The 19,943-nt window shown below is 42.4% G+C and overlaps 1 long non-coding RNA gene across 3 annotated transcripts; it reads right to left on the bottom strand.

Annotated features, from left to right (window-relative positions):
* Positions 1 to 13,963: 13,963 nt before the first annotated feature.
* On the bottom strand, positions 13,964 to 17,677 carry LOC311295828. Of its 3 annotated transcripts, none has more exons than XR_014628398.1 (6): positions 17,440 to 17,677; positions 17,161 to 17,316; positions 16,232 to 16,422; positions 15,848 to 16,105; positions 15,155 to 15,756; positions 13,964 to 14,804 (listed from the first exon to the last, which is right to left on the bottom strand). It is a non-coding gene; the product is annotated as an uncharacterized lncRNA (long non-coding RNA). The 3 variants fall into 3 exon arrangements; XR_014628400.1 differs by lacking the exon at positions 17,161 to 17,316 and having other exon boundaries at positions 15,155 to 15,400; positions 15,494 to 15,756; XR_014628399.1 differs by lacking the exon at positions 17,161 to 17,316.
* Between the last annotated feature and the right edge of the window lie 2,266 nt (positions 17,678 to 19,943).

Genomic DNA, 19,943 nt, shown 5'->3' with positions numbered 1-19,943 from the left:
GTTAATTTAGTGAATTGGTAAGTTTCGTCAGGGAGTGAAGAAATATACAGCTGAGTATCGTCGGCATAACAGTGGAAGCTAATTCCATGTTTCCTAATGATATCTCCTAATGGTTGCATGTACAGAGTGAACTGCAGCGGTCCTAGTACTGAGCCTTGTGGTACGCCATACTGAACTTGTGATCGATGAGACATCTGACCGTTATCAGTTTGTAGCAGTAAATGAAGAGATAAGTATGATTTAAACCATGGAAGTGCAATTCCACTAATGCCAACATAATTTGAGTCTATTTAAAAGAATGTTGTGGGCAATAGTGTCAAATGCAGCACTAAGATCGAGTAACACTAATAGCGAGATACAACCACGATCGGATGATAAGAGCAAATCATTTGTGACTCTAACGAGAGCTGTCTCGGTACTATGGTACGGTCTAAATCCTGACGGAAAATCCTCGCAGATATCATTTATTTCTAGAAAGGAACATAGTTGTGAAGATACTGCCTTTTCTAATATCTTTGACAGAAAGGGTAGATTCGAGATCGGCCTGTGATTGACTAATTCTGTAGGATCAAGTTGCGTTTTTTAACAAGCGGTTTAATCATAGCCAGCTTAAAGGTTTTTGGTATGTATCTTAATATCATTAATTCGTCTTTGTCATTAAGAAGAGGATCTATGACCTCTGGAAGCATCTCTTTCAGTAGCTTAGTCGGTATAGGGTCTAACATACATGTTGTTGATTTAGATGATTTAACGAGTTTGCAAAATTCTTCCTCTCCTATAGCAATGAATGAACCTAATTTTTCCTCAGGGAGACTACGATGCACTGCCTGATGCGATACTGTAGTAGACGATTGCATTGAACAGGGATAAGATTGATAATATCAAGGACAAAATTATAAGTGAAGAAGTTCATAAAGTCATTACTACTGTGTTACTTGGAAACTTCCGGGTTTCTTTTTCGTTAGTTTAGCCACGGTTTCAAATAAATACCTAGGGTTATGTTTATATTCTTTTAATAGGGTTGAAAAATAAGCGGATCTAGCAGCTTTTAAAGCCTCTCTGTAAGCAATCGAGCTCTCCTTCCATGAAATGCGAAATACCTCTAGTTTTGTTTTCTTCCAGTATTGCTCCATCTCTCTGGCTTCTCTCTTAAGGGCCTGAGTGTGCTCGTTGTACCACGGCGTTGGACTATTTTCTTTAATCTTCTTTAAGCGCAACGGAGCAACTGTGTCTAAAGTGCTGGAAAAGAGAGAGTTAAACGTTTGTTGCAATATCGAGTTCTTCTAAGCTATCGAGTTTATCTAAGCTATCATGCTGAGATGATGAAACTGATCAGGAAGATTATTAATAAAGGAATCTTTAGTGGCAGAAGTGAAAGGTCTAACATATTTATAACACGGAGTCGGCTTTGCAGCCTTGGCTAAATGAAGTTTACACGAGACTAGATCTAATATTATCACACGGAATAGATGTTGATGCCGTTGAAATTCTGCAGTAGAGCGATGACATCTCAGATCATTATCTAGAGTATGATTACGATAATGAGTAGGTCCTGACACGTGTTGTCTAACTCCAATTGAGTTTACAATGTCTTTAAAAACCAATCCCAATGCATCTTTTTCATTATCTATGTGTATATTAAAATCACCAACAATTATGGCTTTATCTGCAGCCAGTGCTAACTCTGATAGAAAGTCTGCAAATTCTTTGATAAAGTCTGTGTGGTGCCCTGGTGGCCTGTATACAGTAGCCAGCACAAATCTCATAAGTGATTTATTGTTTACACTATATATTTTTACATTAAGCACCAACACTTCAAAAGAATTGAATTTAAAACTAGATTTCTTAGTGGTTTTGAAAATATTACTATAAATTACAGCAACACCTCATTTGCGTTTCAGACGAGGTTCATGTTTACAAGTAGTCAAGTTGTGGGGTGGACTCATTTAAAGTAATGTAATCGTTTGGTTTTAGCCAGGTTTCTGTCAAACACAGCACATCTAGGTTATAATCTGAAGTCATAGATCTATGATGTCCGCAGCTCCCGGCCCCCCAGCAGCACCCGGCCCCCCGGCAGCAGCTCCCGGCCCCCCAGCAGCACCCGGTCCCCCCACAGCACCCGGTCCCCCCACAGCACCCGGACCCCCCACAGCACCCGGACCCCCGGCACCAGCAGCACCCGGTCCCCCCGCAGCACCCGACCACTAGCAGCTCAAGGTTCAAGGTTATTATCATTAAGAATATTAATTTCATTCAGCAGAGTCTTGTATACTCAGAAACAAACTCATATGTTTGTTCATCCTGTGGTATGATTAATCTTCTGCTGTGCAAATTATTCACTTGTGTTTCAATTTAATTTTCAGATGGAGGATGAAGATTTTTATTTGTAAATAAAAAAATAAAAATAAAAATCTGTTTATACTTTTGTTTTCAATACTTTGTGAATTTGCTGAAGGAACCATTATATTTTTCTCATATATATATATATATATACACACACACACACACACACACACACACACACACACATACAGTGTGTGCAGAATTATTAGGCACGTTGATTTTCTGATCATATTTTATTTCCAGGCACATTTTGCCAATTCCAAACCATATTAATCTTAATAACTACTATTAATTTTGTATTTAATCATTTATAAGTGATGTATAATTGTTCATGAAGGTTGGAAATGATAAACACCTTATATTCATGCCGAATTATTAGGCAAGTTTTCATTTACAGATAAAATAAGCCAAAAAAGAGATTTAACTAAGACTGAAAAGTCAAAAATTATTAAATGCCCATGAGAAGAATGCAATAATAATGCAATACTAGAGATTGCAGTTAAGGCATGACCATTGGACAGTGAAATGCTCATTAGGTCAGCAGGGTCAGACAAATACAGGTGGAGAAGAAAAGACACATGTTAACTGCATTAGAATTAAGGTGAAGAGTTAAGTGTGAAACCATCAGGAACCCTTTAGTCTTCAGCATCACCATTTTCCAGAACTGAAACCTACCTGGAGTCTCCAGAAGAGCAAGGTGTCAGGGTCTCAGAGACTTGGGTTAGGTAAAGAATCCTAAAAATGACCCCCACTTAATGCCAAGATGAAATGTTGTGAAATACATGAAGACTCTTTTTTTTTTTTTTTTTTTTTTTTTTATAGGCTTTATAGACGGACTAAAAATTAACTCCCAAAACCTATTAAAACGTATTCTGGAAGATGAATACGAATAGTTCTTCAAATAGTGGTAGAAGAGGATGTGGTGCTGGTCCTTCAAGAGTCACTCTCAATCTGTCTGTATGTACGTACGTACGTATGTACCAGAGTTTCTGCTAGAAAAAAATGGTGCCGGTCAAAGTGACCGGCAGAGGCTTCGTTTTCCGGACATTTTGATGATATGCCGGTCAAATAGGCCTATCGCCTCTTAAATTAGTCAAGTTGAGGAAAACTGGAGGCAGGCTATGTAACTTAAATGACATAATCAGGCCGTATAGAATGCAACATGTTTATTAGCCTAACTTTCAAATAGACGGAATAAAAGCATGAACGACCGATTGGCATCAATGGCAATTGTTTTTACTATGGTTTCACATTCATAGTTAAACAAACCAATCCCCCTTGCCCACATAAAATATCTGAAGCCTATTGTTTTTACTCAAGCGAACTTCCAGTGTCTCTCCGCAACTTGCAATGCGCATAAGCCGCGTAACCTTGTTCTCCGCAAGGCGACTTTGCTGCTTCGTCTTGATCCGATTCTGCAGCGAGAACCCCTCTCTGCAGGAACACTCGAGACCGTACGTTTCTTCATTCGGATCTATTTGTGATCCATTCCATTCTAAACAAACAACGCAGTTTATATGGTTCGTCCTTGTTTCATTATTCATTAAGATAATGATTAATAAATGCACGCATAATTATCAGTGAACTTGATAAATGTTGCAGATATGTTTTGCTATGCACAAACAAAATGCCTTTCAACTTATGTGTGCAAAATTCAGAATAAAATTAATGTGCAGCAATTTGTACAAATAGAGTACGTCTATACGTGTTTTAGCCATGAAAGCTCATTTAGTTTAATATTTGTTAAAATATTATAATGTTATGTTTTAATTTGTTGATTATGAAAAGTAAACTGCACGCACGAGTAAGATAGGATGCGCAATATTGAGAGATGATTTTGACCACTTAATTAAGTTTTTTTGTTTTGTAGAAAGCCTTTTTTGAAGTGAATTTCGTTTTGTATAAATTGTATCTTAATTTTAATAATTTTTTTTAATCAACCAATTGCCTGGATTTTAGCAAGTAGACGATAGGCCTAATCATGACGGCGCCCGCGCGGTCACTTGCATTGCTGGAGCGCATCTCATCCTAATTTAATGAAACTCTAGCGTAGGCCTCACCCTCACAGACATGAAATAAGAAAGCTTGAAATGTCTTTTTAACAATTTAAAACGAAAAGAAATAGGCTACACTCTGATTATGTAATCCATGATGTGCATTTCTCTCTATAGGCGCGTTCAGAGATGGCAATCGTCAACTTCATCTTTACAGCTGTTGTTGCTGTTAATAAACTAAAAAAATAATAGGCCTATAATTTTATTAAACAATAAATTAAATGAAATTGTAATTGTATTAAAAAAGCAACTAAAAAACAAAACTCCTGTTTAAGTTTTTTTTTTAACCTATGCTAATATACGCATTAAATTCAGGTAGGCTACTGAGTCACTGTCCTCAGTGCCCAGAAAAGCGCTGAAACTGAGATGAAGGGGAACCCGTTTTTATTGATTTTTTTTTTTTTTGGCTTATTTTAACTGGCCCATCCAGTTTTCTGGAGGCCCACCTACAATCAAAATCCTGGCGCCGCTAGTGCTTCGCACTGATGGTCTGATATCAAGAAATAACAGACCGCATTCCACATTGGAATTCAACCAAGCCATGTAATAATGTTTAATAACTTTCAAACGGTAAAGCCTGTTGCTTTATAACATAGCCAAAGGTAGGTGTATTTTTGCTTTATACATTTTAGGCTTATTCTCAAATTCAGATTGTGTTAGGGGTGTGGGATTATTAGCCAATTTTAATCGGACAATTTGACCGGAGAGATTTAATTTTGTCGGACATTTCATTTTTTTTTTTGGCCAATGTCCGGCAAATACCGGACAACGGAAACCCTGGTATGTACGTAGCTGTTCCAATGTTGGCTATATTCAAACTAATGAATACATATGATAAAATGTAGGCCTATAGAAAGAGTACACTTGAAATATTGTTGAAATTGTAATTATTGTTGTAATTGTAACCTTTTTAATAAAATAGCAAAACATATTTACAAGATAGATGTAAGCAAAATCTTAAATGGTCAATATAAGTCTTCTAAATATGTCTTTTGTCCTTGCATTCATTCTTGTGGCTGAAATGAATGGCTCATTATGCATAATGGGTGGGACATTGTATTCTCAGGTGTAAACCACTCCTCGTTCACGCCCCCCTCGCATATTGGCTTTCCAAGCAAAACCTGTTTTACACAATTTAAATCAATGTATTGTTTTATTTGAACGATTAGGCAGGATGATTTTCACATCATTTTGAAGCCACACGACAACATTCATCAGTCAAAAGTCTTGATGACACATATTTAGTATGAGTTTTGTTGTCTTATTTCAACAACTTTCATTTTTATTTTTTTCAATAACCACGCATAAACATTATTCTCTTAAAAATTCAAACATATACATGCATGTTGATCACATATTATGGTAGCCCTGTTTGTGCTATATAGAGTGAATTTACACCTTTGCCATTAACATGTTTATAAATAACTGAAAAAAAAGCACAAATGTCAGAGCATGTCAGAACACCTCCAGGGCCCAGAAAACCCCTCAGACCCCAGAGGGTTAACGTGTCCAAGGAAAATGGATAACTTAACTCTCTACCCAGCAAAGAGGAGCCAACATCTTCTGTATGCAAGAATCCTGGATTGTGGACATGCTAGGCCGCCCCCAGGTAAACTTGATCAAACAGCATCTAGATCATTCCCCCGGGTTGTGAATCTTTTGATGATAATACTTCTGGCTGGTGATGTTGAGCAAAACCCTGGACCTGTTTTAAGTCCTGTGCTACAGCTACAGCTGTTCCCTGGGCTAATACCACCTCTGCTATCTGGGCTACAGCAGCTTCCCGGGCTAATACCACCACTGCTATCTGGGCTACAGCAGCTCTCTGGGCTAATACCACCACTGCTATCTGGGCTACAGCAGCTCCCTGGGCTAAGACCATCACTGCTATCTGGGCTACAGCAGCTTCCTAGGCTAAGGCAACCACTGCTATCTGGGCTACAGCAGCTCTCTGGGCTAATACCACCACTGCTATCTGGGCTACAGCAGCTTCCTGGGCTAATACCACCTCTGCTGCCTGGGCTACAGAAGCTCCCTGGGCTAATACCACCTCTGCTGCCTGGGCTACAGCAGCTCTCTGGGCTAACACCACCTGTGCTACCTGGGCTACAGCAGCTCCCTGGGCTAATACCACCTCTGCTGCCTGGGCTACAGTAGCTTCCTGGGCTACAGTAGCTTCCTGGGCTAAGACCATCACTGCTATCTGGGCTACAGCAGCTCCTTGGGCTAATACTACAGCAGCTCTCTGGGCTAAGGCAACCACTGCTATCTGGGCTACAGCAGCTCTCTGGGCTAATACCAACACTGCTATCTGGGCTACAGCAGCTTCCTGGGCTAACACCACTACTGCTACCTGGGCTACAGAAGCTCCCTGGGCTAATACCACCTCTGCTGCCTGGGCTACAGCAGCTCTCTGGGCTAACACCACCTCTGCTACCTGGGCTACAGTAGCTCCCTGGGCTAATACCACCTCTGCTGCCTGGGCTACAGTAGCTTCCTGGGTTACAGTAGCTTCCTGGGCTACAGTAGCTTCCTGGGCTAAGACCATCACTGCTATCTGGGCTACAGCAGTTTCCTGGGCTAAGACCACCACTGCTATCTGGGCTACAGCAGCTCTCTGGGCTAATACCACCTCTGCTGCCTGGGCTACAGCAGCTCCCTGTGCTAATACCACCTCTGCTGCCTGGGCTACAGTAGCTTCCTGGGCTAACACCACCTCTGCTACCTGGGCTACAGCAGCTCCCTGTGCTAACACCACCTCTGCTGCCTGGGCTACAGCAGCTCTCTGGGCTAATACCACCACTGCTACCTGGGCTACAGCAGCTTCCCGGGCTAATACCACCTCTGCTGCCTGGGCTACAGCAGCTCCCTGTGCTAACACCACCTCTGCTGCCTGGGCTACAGCAGCTCTCTGGGCTAATACCACCACTGCTACCTGGGCTACAGCAGCTCTCTGGGCTAATACCACCACTGCTACCTGGGCTACAGCAGCTTCCCGGGCTAATACCACCTCTGCTGCCTGGGCTACAGCAGCTCCCTGTGCTAACACCACCTCTGCTGCCTGGGCTACAGCAGCTCCCTGTGCTAACACCACCTCTGCTACCTGGGCTACAGCAGCTCCCTGTGCTAACACCACCTCTGCTACCTGGGCTACAGCAGCTCCCTGTGCTAACACCACCTCTGCTGCCTGGGCTACAGCAGCTCTCTGGGCTAATACCACCACTGCTACCTGGGCTGCAGCAGCTCCCTGGGCTAATACCACCACTGCTATCTGGACTACAGCAGCTCTCTGGGCTAACACCACCTCTGCTGCCTGGGCTACAGCAGCTCTCTGGGCTAACACCACCACTGCTATCTGGACTACAGCAGCTCCCTGGGCTAATACCACCTCTGTTGCCTGGGCTACAGCAGCTCCCTGGGCTAACACCACCACTGCTATCTGGACTACAGCAGCTCCCTGGGCTAATACCACCTCTGTTGCCTGGGCTACAGCAGCTCCCTGGGCTAACACCACTTCTGCTGCCTGGGCTACAGCAGCTCCTTGGGTTAACCCCCAGAGGTCGACGGTATCGCCGGCGATACCAGCTCGCTTTTTTTTTTTTTTTTTTATCAGTGTAAAAGAAACTCCAAAAGTTTTTCCATAAGAGTTTCATACATCAATCGATTCTGTTAAATGTGTATTATTTTTGTGTATACTCACAATAAAAACAGTGTTTTGCTTTTTGCCAAATAAAGAAAAATAAACACGAAGCGAGTTCTGCCTTCTCTCTGTCCGTGTAGTCCATTCTGAAACGCGTCCGAAAATGAACTGCAACTCAGCGAATACTCAGTCAAACAGAAATACAGACACGCAGGCATGAAGCTTGAATTCTCTTCTTTTAAATGAAGTAATTTATATAAAAAACAAATATTCACAGTTCATGTAATCTGTAAGAAAAGAGCGAGATGTCAGTCGTTCTCATCTCATCTAATTACTGTTAATGTGACTCCGCCCTCGAGCGCGCGCTATTCAAACGCAAATGGCTGAGGCGATCCGTGCACGGACTGTGAACGCCCTCATACCAGCTCGAGAAAACAAGTTGAATCAGATCATTGTAGCCTACTTGATTACACCGCCTCACAGCGCTGTGAGGAATAATAATAATGGAAAATGTCCCTCAGAAGTGCGGGTATATCGAGCGAGCTGAGCAATGGTGTAGTAAGTTTTTTTCTGTTTATGAATGAATGAACGGCATAGATGTGCGCTGTTTACCACAGCTCACAAAAAGACAGTTTAAATTTAAATGAATGATGTTTTAGCAAACTGTATTGCTATACTGAGATGAGTAAAATCGACTGAAATATGTTGAAATAAAATGTCTAGGTTTTGACATAAATGCAAATATAAATGTAATTTTACAAAATATTATCGATTTTCAAATACTGCTGTATTGAATGAACAGCTTTTAGCAAACTCTATTGCTATACTGAGATGAGGAAAAATATCAAAAATTATCAAAAATAAAGTAATCAAATAATACGTTTTGTATACTTTAGTTTTTAAAAAGAAAGATTACACTTGAATTGTTGTAATTGTAACCTTTTTAATAACAAATATATATTTATAAGGTAGATGTAAACAAGTAAATATAATTTTGTTCTTTAAATAATTTGTATTGTGTTTTATTAGTGACAAATTTGGGGAGAGGATAAATATTCCAAAACTGAAAATACAGTATGAGAATTAACTGCACAATTACTAGACATGTTTACCTTGGATATTATACAATTTGCAAGCACAATTTGTGAAAAAAATAAATAAATAAATTGCGATGCCTCCAACTGTGAACCAATTTGGTAGTGTGTATATATATATATATATATATATATATATATATATATATATATATATATATATATATATATATGTGTATGTGTGTGTGTGTGTGTGTATATATGAAGAGTTCAGATGCAAAAGCCTCTAAATGCCATCTGAAATTTTCTTCTAGAATTATCATTTTTATGAAGCTTGTATATTTAAGTTAGCAATAGGTGACTCACCTGAATGAATGGCTCATTAAGTATGCTGGGGATTGCAGGTGGTGTCTGTTCCTGTGCCGGTGGTGTCTGTTCCTGTTCCTGAGCCGGTGGTGTCTGTTCCTGTGCCGGTGGTGTCTGTTCCTGTTCCTGTGCCGGTGGTGTCTGTTCCTGAGCCGGTGGTGTCTGTTCCTGTTCCTGAGCCGGTGGTGTCTGTTCCTGAGCCGGTGGTGTCTGTTCCTGTTCCTGAGCCGGTGGTGTCTGTTCCTGTTCCTGAGCCGGTGGTGTCTGTTCCTGAGCCGGAACAGACTCCGTGACACAGTCAAGTCAAGTCAAGTCATTTTCATTTATATAGCGCTTTTAACAATGTAGATTGTCTCAAAGCAGCTTTACAGAGATAAATGTATAATTTAACGTAAGATTGTTTTGGCTTTATAGCGGTTCTTTAATAAAGTTATTTTCCAGCTAAAGTTAGTTTTGATTGATTCGCTTCCGTCGCAACGATCATTTGTTTTTAAATTAGGGCCGCCAAGACGACACCATTCTCTCTACACAGACTTTAAACGCGAACCTGTGAGAAACGCTGATGGCGTTCAGATGCGCATTAAGAACGGGTTCTATAGTTATGTGCGTTTGAATATATGTGTGCAGGTTTGGAATTCCCTACAAACCAAACCTAAACAAATTACTGGTGTTTCCTTATAGTTTTGATTCAGAATTTTATTTTATTTTATCAATTCGGGGTAGATACGCAAATTGAGTTTTCCCGACGACGCGTTATCTGTAGAGTGGGAAAGGGATCCTCCATAGGGAGAGACTAGTTGGCCCTTCAGCACTGCGTTGACACCGGGTCCAGGCGAAGGTCCTTCATCAGATCTGGAAACGGCCTGGATCCGGCAGGCTGCGGGAAAACCTTGGGATAAACAAAGACACTAAAATTAGCGTAGATGCCATTCTTCTCATGATGTAACAAGTACATCAGGATTTATGGGAAGTGTTCCCGGTTCCAGCTGACCTAATCTATGCAGCCTAATATTGAATTATAGAAGTCTATAATGTATTATGTGAACGCTATGTCAAAGAGATGTGTCTTTAATCTAGATTTGAACTGACAGAGTGTGTCTGCTTCCCGGACAATGGTAGGAAGGCTGTTCCAAAGTTTTGGTGCTAAATAGGAAAAGGATCTACCGCCAGCCATTGATTTTGATATTCTAGGTAACTGGCCGGAATTTTGAGATCGCAATAGACGTGAAGGAGTATAATGCGTTAAGAGCTCGCTCAAGTACTGCGGAGCTAAACCATTTAGTGCTTTGTAAGTAATCAGCAATATTTTAAAATTGATGCGATGTTTAATAGGGAGCCAGTGCAGTTTTGACAGAACTGGGCTAATATGGTCATACTTCCTGGTTCTGGTAAGAACTCGAGCTGCTGCGTTTTGAACTAGCTGTAGTTTGTTTATTAAGCGTGCAGGGCAACCACCCAGTAGAGCATTACAATAATCTAGCCTTGAGGTCATGAACGCATGGACTAATTGTTCCGCATTTGTCAATGAGAGCATATGACGTAATTTAGATATATTTTTAAGATGGAAAAATGCGGTTTTACAGATACTAGACACGTGACTTTCAAATGAAAGATTAGTATCAAAGAGCACACCCAGGTTCCTAACCGACGACGAAGACTTAACAGAGCAGCCATCGAGTGTTAGACAGTATTCTAGGTTATTACGTGAGGAAGTTTTTTGTCCAATAATTAGAATCTCTGTTTTTTCAGAATTTAGAAGTAGGAAATTACGAGTCATCCAATTTTTTATATCAGCTATGCATTCCGTTAATTTAGTGAATTGGTAAGTTTCGTTAGGTTTTGAAGAAATATAGAGCTGAGTATCGTCGGCATAACAGTGGAAGCTAATTCCATGTTTCCTAATGATATCTCCTAATGGCAGCATGTACAGAGTGAACAGCAGCGGTCCTAGTACTGAGCCCTGTGGTACGCCATACTGAACTTGTGATTGATAAGACATCTCTTCATTTACTGCTACAAACTGATAACGGTCAGATAAGTATGATTTAAACCATGCTAGTGCAATTCCACTAATGCCAACATAGTTTTCTAGTCTATTTAAAAGAATGTTGTGGTCAATGGTGTCAAACGCAGCACTAAGATCGAGTAACACTAATAGAGAGACACAACCACGATCGGATGATAAGAGCAAATCATTTGTTACTCTAACGAGAGCAGTCTCAGTACTATGGTATGGTCTAAATCCAGACTGAAAATCCTCGCAGATATCATTTCTTTCTAGAAAGGAACATAGTTGTGAAGATACTGCCGGTGCCGGTGGTGTTTGTTCCAGTTCCTGAGCCGGTGGTGTCTGTTCCTGAGCCGGTGGTGTCTGTTCCTGTTCCTGAGCCGGTGGTGTCTGTTCCTGTTCCTGAGCCGGTGGTGTCTGTTCCTGTTCCTGAGTCGGTGGTGTCTGTTCCTGTTCCTGAGCCGGTGGTGTTTGTTCCAGTTCCTGAGCCGGTGGTGTCTGTTCCTGTGCCGGTGGTGTCTGTTCCTGTTCCTGAGCCGGTGGTGTCTGTTCCTGAGCCGGTGGTGTCTGTTCCTGTTCCTGTGCCGGTGGTGTCTGTTCCTGCTCCTGAGCCGGTGGTGTCTGTTCCTGAGCCGGTGGTGTCTGTTCCTGTTCCTGAGCCGGTGGTGTCTGCTCCTGAGCCGGTGGTGTCTGTTCCTGTGCCGGTGGTGTCTGTTCCTGAGCCGGTGGTGTCTGTTCCTGTTCCTGAGCCGGTGGTGTCTGTTCCTGCTCCTGAGCCGGTGGTGTCTGTTCCTGAGCCGGTGGTGTCTGTTCCTGCTCCTGAGCCGGTGGTGTCTGTTCCTGTGCCGGTGGTGTCTGTTCCTGCTCCTGAGCCGGTGGTGTCTGTTCCTGAGCCGGTGGTGTCTGTTCCTGAGCCGGTGGTGTCTGTTCCTGAGCCGGTGGTGTCTGTTCCTGTTCCTGAGCCGGTGGTGTCTGTTCCTGTTCCTGAGTCGGTGGTGTCTGTTCCTGTTCCTGAGCCGGTGGTGTTTGTTCCAGTTCCTGAGCCGGTGGTGTCTGTTCCTGTTCCTGAGCCGGTGGTGTCTGTTCCTGAGCCGGTGGTGTCTGTTCCTGTTCCTGTGCCGGTGGTGTCTGTTCCTGCTCCTGAGCCGGTGGTGTCTGTTCCTGAGCCGGTGGTGTCTGTTCCTGTTCCTGAGCCGGTGGTGTCTGTTCCTGTGCCGGTGGTGTCTGTTCCTGTGCCGGTGGTGTCTGTTCCTGTTCCTGTGCTGGTGGTGTCTGTTCCTGCTCCTGAGCCGGTGGTGTCTGTTCCTGTGCCGGTGGTGTCTGTTCCTGAGCCGGTGGTGTCTGTTCCTGTTCCTGTGCCGGTGGTGTCTGTTCCTGCTACTGAGCCGGTGGTGTCTGTTCCTGAGCCGGTGGTGTCTGTTCCTGAGCCGGTGGTGTCTGTTCCTGCTCCTGAGCCGGTGGTGTCTGTTCCTGTTCCTGAGCCGGTGGTGTCTGTTCCTGTGCCGGTGGTGTCTGTTCCTGTTCCTGAGCCGGTGGTGTCTGTTCCTGCTCCTGAGCCGGTGGTGTGGTGGTGTCTGTTCCTGCTCCTGAGCCGGTGGTGTCTGTTCCTGTTCCTGAGCCGGTGGTGTCTGTTCCTGTTCCTGAGCCGGTGGTGTCTGTTCCTGTGCCTGAGCCGGTGGTGCCTGTTCCTGTGCCTTGGCCGCCCGAGGGAAAGTCTCCGCCCTGGCTGCCCGAGGGAAAGTCTCCACCCTGGCTGCCAGATGAACTGTCACTCCCTGTCACCGTTTCCCTCCATGGACCTGACCCCCCATCCCTCCCCCTGATCCTGCACCAGTCCACCTCCCGCCTGGACTCTTGTTTGTCTGTCACGTCTTGGAGCGTCTGGTAGCCGCTCCGTAGAGGGGGGGTTATGTCACAGTGTCTGGTTTATGTTCCTTGGGTCACCACTAGATGTCCTCCTTCCCCACGGTGTCCATCACACTCTTGAACTACATCCCCCATGATCCTTGTCTTTTCATTGCACTCAGCTGTCCCTTATCACTGATCATTGCACTCAGCCTGTTCCCCATTAGCATTGTCATTTCCCTGTGTATATAACCCTGTCTGTTTTAGAATGTGTCACGGAGTCCTTGTATTTCACACTACTTCTGAGTACTGTCGTTAGACCTGTTTGTTTGTTCTTGTGTTTGTTGGATTGCTACCTTGGTTTTGACCCCTGCCTGGACTGTTATGAGATTGGATTACCCTACATTAAAAACCACATACTGCAAATTGGATCTACCTCTCTTCTGTTCTTGTGTGGATCGTGACACATATGGCCTTCACATTCACTGTTCACTTTAACTGCAGCATGTTTGCATAATGAAATATTATACCTAATGTACTTGTGTTGCACTAAAGAAAGACATACAGGTTTAGATTGTATTATTCTAAACTAAATTGTGTCCAGTGCAAATCTTAAAGAAAAAAGTTTAGAAGAACTAATTACATTTATTCATTGAGCAGATGCTTTTATTCAAAGTGACTCAAATGTGGAACATCACAAGCAATGTCAATTCAACAACAGTCATATTACACAAGTAAGCAATAAGGTACGAGAGGCTGTGCTGTATCGTGAATAAGTCACGGCTGAAGGGCGTTGTTAGGCTCGACGCGAAGCGGAGTAACACCTTCAGCCGTGACTTATTCACGATACAGCACTTGCCTCAAGTACCTTATTGCTTTTATAAAAGGGTTACCACACAATATTAAAGTAAAAAAAAATGCATTAGTGCAACTTTCATGAAGTTAAATCAATAAAAGCATTCCTACAACAACGTTCCAATGTGTAATATGCATGAAAGCTCAAATAAAAACAACAAACCGTTCTCAAACTTTGTCTCATTCTTTTTCATAGGGCGCAGTGATAAATAGAGCCGTTGGGTGAAGCGGTCATAGCCGTGTTTTATCGTGAATAAAGCACAGCTATTGACCAATCAGAATCAAGGATTGGAACTAACCCTTTTATAATGCCAAGTAAAAGATGGATCATTACACAAGCTTTTTTAAATAAACAAATAAGTAAATCATAAAATAATTTAATTGTGAATTAGTTGTGTTTTTTTTTTCTGCCTTCACGTGGTATTGGAAATAATCACAAATACTAGTTTCCTAGTTAAGAAATTGGACATGAACAGCCTCAAGTTAAAATTTGAGTGTGATGAGCGAGTAATGATTGAAAGTTGTGATGGCCTCAGCAGAAGTGTTGAAGTTTCAGCTTATTATATCAGACAGGAACAGAATAGTGATGATCAACCAGGTGATGATTTTTCAGGGACCAGAAATAGTGGGAGGAAACCAGAAGGACTTCTGGAGTGATACTGGAAGCAGTAAGAGAAATAAGTTAGTTATGATCAGCAGTGTAAGTTACATGAGCTGTGTAAGAGTTTTAGCATCCATAAAGCTGGCAAACTACAACAGTTACTGACTAATCTTATACAGCACAAGTGCTAATGTTCCAGTGCACTATCATCAGCCAGTAAACATGAGCTCATATCAAAAGACCATCGAAAGGGGTTTGAGTGATTGATAATTAAAATCTTAACAGATCACAAAGATTTATTTAATGCTCCCTGTGTTATATTTCAATAACAATGCATTGTGGACATCCGAACACATGGTCAAAAGTCCCTTTATCAAATATATGAAGAAAGTAAGTATTAAGACCTACCTTTCATATAAATCCTGACAGAGGAAACACATGACGGACGAGCGACAGGTGAGTAATCAGGAGATGCAGGTGAATGGAAAAAAGACAAAAACAGCAGATCAAAGTCATTTGTTCCTTTTTACATTAAATCTTTCTAAATTTCAATTTAAGAGTAAAACTTACAGTCAGCTGAGCTTGGCTACTTTGCACAATTCCATAAAAACCAGCTCAAACAATCCACCGAAAGCAACATCATGCTCGTACTAGCTGAAAAACCAGAAGAGCTTATGCAATTCACTTTTATATCTTTGCTGTGGTGCATCATGGGAGGTGGGAGACACTGACTGACTGACTTGCTACCTTGGTGAAGGCAAAAGAGCTGATGGTGAACGGAGAGGGCTGAAGTAGTTTGTGCGAAGACTTCCTTGATGTGATTGGTGAAGGCTGATGACGAGGTGGTTACTGGAGCGTGGGACTGCCACAACGACTGTGCCCACTGTATCGCTCGACCGGAGAGAAGAGGAGAAATCATCAAGGCCACGGTCCGTGGGGGAGAGATGTGGCTGCGTTTCATAGTAGAGGGACTGAAGGAGAAACCCACTGCAATCCTCCGCCTCGCCGGTCTGATGTGGAAGTAAAGAGGGTTTATTTACAGAGCGTGAGCAGAACACAACAGGTGAAGGATGGTTTGCTGAATGAGACGTATAACTTCACCTCATTTTCAGTTGCGTTACAGTCAGCTGAGGAACGGATACACAGGGAGACAAAGAAGACCCGAAGACAGTGACGACGATCAGGAACAGGATTGCTGGGTAACTCTGGTGAGAGTTCAGGAAGAGTCTGTGTGTGACGACAGTGAACTGAAGGGAGAGCAGGCTTGATATAGTGAGGCTGATGAGGCTGAACAGGTGATGATGATGATGATGATGATGATGATGATGATGATGATGATGATGATGGGTGGAGCTGGTGCTGGTGTTGGAGTGGATGGTGTGAGTGACAATAATATCAACATTTGTCCATTTGGCCCAAATTTTGAACATATCAATTTTTGGTAATAGACTTCTCACATTTATTTCACGTTTACGAAACCAATACCTGATCTCTTCTGGGGTCCGTTCTTCGTACGTCGCTAACTCAGTTAGCTGGATTTGATTGTTGGCGATTTGGCAGATACCCAAATCTAGCCGTCTACCAGGACATGTTCACAGCACTTCATGCTGACTTCAGCAGACAAGCTTTATGGAGATGCTGACTTCATTCTCCAGCAGGATTAGCACCTGCCCACACTGCCAAAAGAGCCAAAACCTGGTTCAGTGACCATGGTATCACTGTGTAATTACTGTGTGATTTCATGTAATATTCTAATTTTCTGGGATTTTGATTTTGTGGTTTTCACAAGCTGGAAGCCATAATCATCAAAATTATAACAAATAAAGGCTTGAGATATCTCACTTTGCATGTAATGAGTCTATAATATACAAGTTTCACTTTTTGAATGGAATAACTGAATTAAATCAACTTTTTGATGATATTCTAATTATATGACCAGCACCTATATTTCATAACAGCTGTCAATATTACACACTCTTTCAGTTTTGAAAGACATTGTTTTATTATAATGGACCCCTGGAGTATATTGTTAATTTTTTTATATGGCAAATTCATATGCAACAATTATGCAAACGGGATGCCATCTAATCCCCACTTTATAAATTTAACTATACTCCATTTCTTAAAGCTCTTTTTTTATTTGAAGAATAATAAATCCTAAGATTCCTTAAATATTCCAAAAGAATTTATTTATGTATTTAGAAGATTTGCTAGTCAATGTTAGAGCATGTTAGTGAATTGCAGTGTCTGTGTCCTTGTCATGTCATTATAAATAACTTAAGGTTTCTTTTATTAAGTAATTTGTAACTATTCTTAATTTGTGGTAAGTGCTGGATATCAGATGTTAAATATCCAAAGTTCGTCAGAGTTGTAGAAACTTGATGGCGTGTCTGATTAAAACACGGGACAAATACCAGTCCTTTGCTCTCTTTTATTTTCAGTTCAAGATGATTAAGTCTTGGGTAATTCACATGGCATAAAGATCATGGATTGCAGATTCACATGTTGTAAATAGACAGATGCCAACAGATGGACAGGATGGATTGGATGTACAAGATGGTTTTAAGTCACTACAAACGATACAATAAAGGAAATCAAACTCATATAATTCATCAAACATAACATGTATATACTCAAACCAAACAATTGAAATAAATAAATTCAAACAATACAATTGGCAAAAACAAACTTACTTAACGCATCTTAAGGAAAGGATTCAAAGGACATGGTTGGGTCTCCATTCAAACGCCCACACCTCACCAATGCAAAAAAGAAACAAAGGAAGGAAGTGAGGCCTACTTATAGACCTTAGCCAGGGGGTGTATGGGTAATGTAGTGTACTCAATTTAGTAGTGTAATTTACTTGGGATTGTGGGATATGTAGTACATATGTATATGGGGGGAAAAAAGAAAGAAAGAAAATTAAAGAAAAGGCCAAATTCACAACAGTAAGATGTGTCAATTATGTAGAAATGATGTATTATTTTATTTTGTGTGTGTATTTGTATGTATTGCCAATCCTTTTCTTTTACATCTACCAATATGTACTAATGTTATTGTTATTCAAGGATTAATAAAAAATTCAACTCCAGCACAGTAGGTGGCGCTACTAAGGCCTACAACCTTTGTTTGTTTGCTAATCATCAATAATCGCATAAAAGCAGAAGAAATGTGGACAAACGCAAAATGGATCAACAGCAGGAACTGCACCCCGAGCATCCCGTCAGCGCTGTGTTCACCGTCGGCCAGAGGACGGGCAAGGAGGTGGCCTTCGTTAAAGAAGGCTACACAGGGTTCAATTCAGGTTAATACAGGTTAATAAAGCTAATTTAACACTCTGAAAGGGACTGAAAATTCTCTATACAAATATAAAATAATTCAAATAAACATAAAAAAAATACTGGTAACACTTTATAATAACATTCGATGAACTAATCATTTACAAAACATTCATAAATGATTAGCAAGTGATATACTAACATTTTATGTATTTTTTGTAAATTCCATTTACAAGTGATTAGCAAATGATTAACTAATTATTAACGAAACATGACTATGCGTTCATAAATGATTAAAAAGTGATGTTAATTATTGTATGTATGTTTTGTAGATTCAGTTATAAGTCATTTACATTTGATTAGTTAATGATTGACAAAACATGAATATGCGTTTCATAAATGTTTAATAAATTGTTATTTTTTTTGCATGTATGTAGCAATTAGAGGGTGCAGAAGCATAAGATCAACGAATCTTATCTACGAATGATGTGTAACACATTTTCCAAGTGATGAATAGTGTACACTTTAGAGGTGTTGTAAACGATTTATTCATGCGTTTACACATCATCTATAACAGGTGTTGAACACTGTAGTGTGTACTCACTGCAGTGTAAGTGCTGACTGGTGAGGGTATAGACAGCTGTCTTCTGTAGTGTGTAGTGTAGTGTGCACTGCAGTATATTCTCTGACACACATGGAGTCTTTAACCACTGTGCACCTGATGTGAGCAAAACATACAAAAAAAGTAACAATTTATTAATTGAGGGTGGCTCGCTGGAGGAGGGTGGCTCTATGGTAGAGGGTGGCTCGCTGGTGGAGGGTGGCTCGGGGTGGCTCGCTGGTGGAGGGTGGCTCGCTGGTGGAGGGTGGCTCGGGGTGGCTCGCTGGTGGAGGGTGGCTCGCTGGTGGAGGGTGGCTCGGGGTGGCTCGCTGGTGGAGGGTGGCTCGCTGGTGGAGGGTGGCTCGCTGGTGGAGAGTGGCTCGCTGGTGGAGAGTGGCTCGCTGGTGGAGGGTGGCTCAGAGGGTGGCTCGCTGATGGAGGGTGGCTCGCTGGTGGAGGGTGGCTCGGGGTGGCTCGCTGGTGGAGGGTTGGCTCGCTGGTGGAGGGTGGCTCGCTGGTGGAGGGTGGCTCGGGGTGGCTCGCTGGTGGAGGGTGGCTCGCTGGTGGAGGGTGGCTCGCTGGTGGAGAGTGGCTCGCTGGTGGAGAGTGGCTCGCTGGTGGAGGGTGGCTCAGAGGGTGGCTCGCTGATGGAGGGTGGCTCGCTGGTGGAGGGTGGCTCGGGGTGGCTCGCTGGTGGAGGGTTGGCTCGCTGGTGGAGAGTGGCTCGCTGGTGGAGGGTGGCTCGGAGGGTGAACGCCTTGCTCTCTCATGGGAGCAATGGCCGCCTCCGCGACTTTCGTGAAGACGCGGGGGGACAGGGCCAGCCCGAAGGGCCTGATACTGATACGCTCGACCCTCGAAAGCAAACCGAAGAAACTGTGACGAGGAAGAATCGAGACGTGAAAGTAGGCGTCCTTCAGGTCGATCGCTGCAAACCAATCCTGGGGATTTACTATATACTAGTAAAATACAGACGTCCGCACAGACATTGATAATGGTGCGGAGTAGAGCGAGCATTTTCAATGTATTCCTATGGATGTAGGAATTAACTAAAACATTTTATTTATGTTTTTGTGTCCACTGTTCAACCGCAACCGCGTCACACACACATTCCAGAATTGCAATCTTGACATTCATTATAGCCCTAATACAATATAATAATAAAAATAGTCAACCTAACATAAACGAATTACACTGCTCTGTTTAAATAGTCAGTAGTACAATCTGTACCATTCACAGTAAGCAGAGCTCCACTGTGATGTTTCCAAGCACATTTTTGCGCGCGTGAAGAGGATGATTTTTTCCATCGATATTGGAA

The sequence above is a fragment of the Rutilus rutilus genome (genome assembly GCF_951802725.1).
Source record: "Rutilus rutilus genome assembly, chromosome: 8".
In the NCBI taxonomy this organism is placed as follows: Eukaryota; Metazoa; Chordata; class Actinopteri; order Cypriniformes; family Leuciscidae; genus Rutilus; species Rutilus rutilus.
The sequence above is the reverse complement of the archived record's forward strand: the minus strand, read 5'-3'. Positions and strand labels throughout refer to the sequence as shown.